The sequence below is a fragment of the Triticum dicoccoides genome, chromosome 3B (genome assembly GCF_002162155.2).
Source record: "Triticum dicoccoides isolate Atlit2015 ecotype Zavitan chromosome 3B, WEW_v2.0, whole genome shotgun sequence".
Lineage (NCBI taxonomy): Eukaryota > Viridiplantae > Streptophyta > Magnoliopsida > Poales > Poaceae > Triticum > Triticum dicoccoides.
This window is the reverse complement of record NC_041385.1, coordinates 343,640,036-343,645,677: the sequence shown is the minus strand read 5'-3', so window position 1 is coordinate 343,645,677 and position 5,642 is coordinate 343,640,036.

Below are 5,642 nucleotides of genomic sequence, written 5' to 3'. Positions count from 1 at the left end.
CCGTGCTCGTCGCGGCTGGAGATGCGTTGCGTGGGTTTAAGGGGAGGAAGAAGAGAGAGTGGGTGAGTGTGAGGGACGAGGACAGGCTAGGGTTTCGGTGTTCGTCGCGACCGGAGATGCGTTGCGTGGGTTTAAGGGCGGAAAGAAGAGAACTGGCCCAGAGCGTGGAATGCGCAGCAAGACAACACAGGTCGGTGGTCGTCGCCTCGTCGGCTCGTGGGTCGCGGCGGTCGTGTGGCCGCCTCGAATGCGTCGTGCGCTTGACGCACGAGTGCGTGTTCTTCTCCCTCGTACTTCCTCGGTTTCAAAATATATAAGGCCTAGTTTGGCAGCAAAGTATTTTTTAAACTGTGGTAATTGAAAACCAGAGTATTCTCTTGGGTGGGCAAGGAATACCATAGTTTTTTTTAAACAATGATTTTCTCAGTTTTACATGTGTTTGGCTGGTGCTGTCTTATTAAAATTTTGACCCAAGTATTTGAAATGGATGACTGAATACTCTTTCATCATCCACACAAGAAAACCTGTGCGACCATTAGTCCATGTTGCTCTGTCTTTTTTTGGTCCTGCAAGTGTTCATTATAGTTAAATGAAGATAATGTACCAACTCAACAGGAGTTACATGCTGAGTTAAATGAACCATCGTTGCATGTAGGGTCAGATTTGTTTACTGCTATGCTGACTACACAGGCGCAAGAAACAGATGGATCAGCCGGCCTTCAATGATTGTATTAATTTATCCAGGAGGTACATGATTGATGAAGAGCGTGTTAAAACTTCAGTTCATTAGTCAACTTGATTGAAGTAATGCAATCCTAGGAGTATGTCTATACGTGCATGTACTTCCAGCTGGTCCTAAATTATTTGTGTGCCATTTATACAGAATTGGCTAGCTAGCATATATAGAGCATGCTTGGATCCAAGGGACTATTTTTAGTCTGACTAAAACTAGTCTCTTTTAGAGGCTAAAGTTCCAACCACCCCTGACTAATGAGAGGCTAGAACTAGTCTTGAGACTAAAAAATTTTAGTCAGGGGAACCCTACTAAAATGTGGATTAGTCCTCTCTCTGCTCATTTAACTTCTCTGCTTTAACACATGTGAGTTCTGGATTGGAGGGTTTGGAGGATAATAAATGCTCATTAACTCAATTTTAGTCTATTTAATATTTGTATCCAAGCATGGGTGAGGCTAGCAAGTTTTAGTTTCACTACTTTTAGTCATGAGACTAAAACGTATCCAAGCACCCTTATAACCTGCTGCCTGCTGCGTACGAGTGTTCTCTGAAAGAATCGATCGATCTAATCAGTGCGCTACTAGCCGGAGATAAATCGGCAGGGACTCATATGGAGAAATAGCCTGATACTGTTCTTCAAAAGGACAGTGTGCTACTCGCCGTACATTAATCGGCAGCCGAGGAATCGATGGAGAAGCATGCAAGATCATTGTATACTAATCAGTGCATAGACAAGCTCATACCTTTTTTCCTTGGTGGTGAGCTTGATTCGCTCATGATGAAGAAAACAGATGGAGATGACGCCGGCTGGAAGGACCCGAGAGACCTGGAGATATAATACAGGTCGTTTTACCATATAACAGAAAGAGGGAAAATAGGATAGGATCGTAGCTGGATATCCTTATCTCGACATATATGGCAACTTCAACTGCGATCTGCCCGACGTTTTCTCTCCGTTCTGTTTTAAAAAAAGAGGTCGGGACCTCTTTTCCAGATACCGCAAAAAAACCATGGTTTATGACATACTGTAGTTTACAAAACTTTGTTTTTTTTTGAAGCCAAACGCAACAAAGTATTCAAAACCATGATTTTTTTCAGAAACCGTGGTATTCTCATAAACTTTTAAAAAACTTTGCTGCCAAATGCAGCCTAATTTTTTCTCCCGTCGCAGTGGGTCTCGTTGATTAAATTTATGGTCAAAATTGAACCTCGGAAAGCGCGGGCGCACTATATTTTGAAATGAAGGAAGTGTTTACTAGGTCAATGTCGTGCGTTGCAACAGAGAAGCTATGTATATATGGATGATATATATATTTAGATGATGCTCAACTCAACAAAAGGTATGCTCCATTATTAAAAAAACATATTTGCAGGGCATGAGGATCAAGTTGTGTGGATTTGGTAAAAATAGAAGAACTTCCGAAAATTCTTGAGCGTGAACATTCGCCAGCCTATCTTCATGGATTTTTGCCAGGCGACCGGTATGAGCTCACACGGAAGTTTAAGTTCACGCACTTGTAGCTTCTATCCCAAATTTCCTATAATCACATTGTTTAATCAGCAAGTCCTGTCATAGACTATATACTGCTACAAAGCCCCGTGCAAAAATATGAAAAGTCAAGCAAGTGATGTAATATTTAAAGTGGACGCTGATAACTGCCACACGTGTGGCATATACGACATGCACCCACACACCGTGTGTGGTGTGAGTATGAGGCAGCCCACACGGGCTGTGTGTGGGCGGACATTAGAATTGCTCATACGTGTGGGCGCGGCTACTTCGTGCCACACGTCCAACAAATACTACTCATCTCCACCCCGTGCGTGTGGCACGAAACAAAAATGCCCACACGTCCTGACACAGCTACGTTTGGTACCCCGCGGGATGACGATTTAGTTGTCATCCTGGTTGGCAGATGTAGTTATTTGGGATGGCAAGTGTAGTTGTAAAAGCATGACAACTCTATCTGTTTTGGTTAACTATAGTTGACATGTCTAATTTATGGTAGTTGTCGCGTGTAATCAAACTGTAGTTGCCGTGTGTGATTAACTACTTGTCACATATGGTCAAAACAGTAGTTACCATGTCTGTTTACCTAGTTGTCACGTGTGGTCCAACCATAGTTGCCATGTATTGTTAATCACAGTGTCCATGTATGTTTATCTGGTTGCCACGTACGCGCAACTGCAGTTGCCGTGTAGCAAAGAATCACAGTTGTCATGTGTGTGTACCGAGTTGCCACGTTCACGTAACTGCAGTTGCCGTGTAGCAAAGAATCACAGTTGCTATGTGTGTGTACCGAGTTGCCACGTTCGCGTAACTGCAGTTGCCGTGTAGTAAAGAATCACAGTTGCCATGTGTGTGTACCGAGTTGCCACGTTCGCGTAAGTGTAGTTGCCATCCACAAGGTAGGAGTGTCGTGTGGGCGAAAAGCAGTTCACCCACACGCGCATGACCTAGGTGGTGGCTGTGTGGGCGAAAAGCAGTTCGCCCACACAACGCAACTGACAAACAGCGTGGTGCGAGCGTGTGGGCAAAATTTCCAACGCCCACACACCAGCCCCGTCCTACGTGGCACACCAAATCCACCTTTTCGTGTCAAGATTCGTGCAAAAGACAGTAAACGGCGATCCGGACGTGTGGGCGAGTTGGGTAATGCCCACACGTGTGGGCGTTAGTGTTTTCGTTTAAAGTTTATTTGCCTGATGCCGTGAAATCTTTTGTAGGCATATACGTACAATGACTTATGACTTGTAGTCATATGTTTAAATAGCATTACGTCTCCCTTGAACGCGAAATTCATGCTTTCCGAAACATAAGACAAATATGAAATTTGTGGAGGTACTAGCTAAGGGAATAAGACTGACTCAGTGAGACCTTCTTCCCTGTGCATGAACTCTGAATTCGCCACAATAAATAATTACATACTCCTTCCGTCCGGAAATACTTGTCATCAAAATGAATAAAAGGGGATGTATCTAGATGTATTTTAGTTCTAGATGCATCTTTTTTTGTCCATTTTGATGACAAGTATTTTCGGACGGAGGGGGTAATTGTTAAAGTGTATGAAAATCAATCATCAAAGAAGCAAAACAATGTGATTATGTTCAAAAAAGGTACTTCACAAACTAAAACATACTCCCTCCGTTCCAAAATAGATGACTCAACTTTATACTAAAGTTAGTACAAAGTTGAGTCATCTATTTTGGAATGGAGGGAGTATGTAAGAGACGAATTACGATCTAGGAGAGATACAGGTTGTTCGTTTGCTGCCTCTCATGGCCACCCAATGAACCTCTTTGGCGTGAACTTTGTCTAAATCACTAAGGGTTGCTCCTATTTGCTGGTTGTCATGAAAATTATGCAACAGATAAGGAAATGGCAGTAGAGATTTACACATGCATCTGAATTACATGTGTCAGAGAGGGGACATCAGTTTGCAGCTCTTGCATCAATCAAGAACAAGCACACCTCGGTCAGCACCTAAGCACTACATCTACTAACACCACGCACGCATCTCTCATGCGGGGAATACCAACACCACACGCACGCATATTACCAACACCACGTACGCATCAATCAGAGCAGAGGTCAACACCACAAGCTGCAGCAAATCGCCGTTAGGGCGCTAGCCAGTTGCGCACCTACACCCTCTCGGAATCGCCTCCTCGCGCATCCTTAATAGTCGTCGTTTGGCCGACTCAGCGGAGACGAGAAAAGAGACGCCAGGAGAGACCTCGTAAGAATGGAAAGGGGAAGAGGGTCAGTCGCCTATGCCCCACCGTTGCCGGAGTCCTAGGTCCGGCCATCGGAGTGATTTGGTGCCAACACATGGGAAAGAGAGAAAACAGCCCCCGCGTCGTCCCCGCTAGGGCGGCTCGGGCGGCTCCCTACCCAGCCGCCGGGGGCGTATACTCCTTCCTCCCCACCCTCCGCCGCCGCCGGGGGACGCCGCCGGTCTAAGCCCGGGGGCCGACGGCGATGGCGGAGGACATCACCTTTCTCCCGTGGATCCGGGGTTGTGCGGATCCCCGAATCATGTGGAGGCGCCTCAGATCCGATCGGCAACGGCGATGGCTGTGGCGCGGCGGCGTCGGAGGAGGCGTGGGCTGCGGGCGCGGCGACCAGCCCTGTTCGGGCGGCGGCGGCACTGCGGTCGGCGACGGCGACGGCGCGCCATCTGCCTTTGGATCGGCGGCGGCGGCGTGGAGGGCCTGGTGGTCGCGTAGGCGGCACCTCCGTCAGATCTGTTTTGACCGGTGCAGTCGACGGTGGTGGTCATCTCTTCCGTCAGAGGTGATCGGCCTGCGGCTGGGTGATCGGATCTCGAGATCCGTAAGCTAGTCCCGGCTACGAGTCGGGGAGACATAGTTGCCGGTGAAAACCGAGCCGTTGGCGGGCGATGGCGGCGTTTTGCGTCGTTACCTTGATGAAGGCATCGTCGTGTAACTGTTGTCAACCCACTCGTGCTGCTTCGGGGGAAACCCTAGGATCTGGCCTTCCAGATCGGACGATGGCGGTACTACGGTGCCGTCTCTCTCTTGGGAGCATCGTTTGTGGAGCAGCGCTGGAAGACAGAGGCGGGAGGTGGAGCGGCTTCGTCTTGCACGGAGCTTCGGTGGAGCTGTCAAGTCATGCCTGACCGACAGGTGCTACGCTGAGTCATGCCTGGTCGGCAGGTGCTACGCACGACAGATCTTCCAAAGACTTCAAGCTGTGTCGGCTGGTGGTACTTGGCAGCATGGTGCTGAGGTGTATCAACGGCGACCGCGACGTGCTCAACTGTTTGCGCGCAGAGAGGAGGTATCGTTGGGCGCCGTGGTGGCGTCGATGATAGCTAGACCGAGCAAGGTTGACGCATCAGTACAGTTCTGAAGATGGAGCGGTGGCAGTTGGCGGCGGCGGC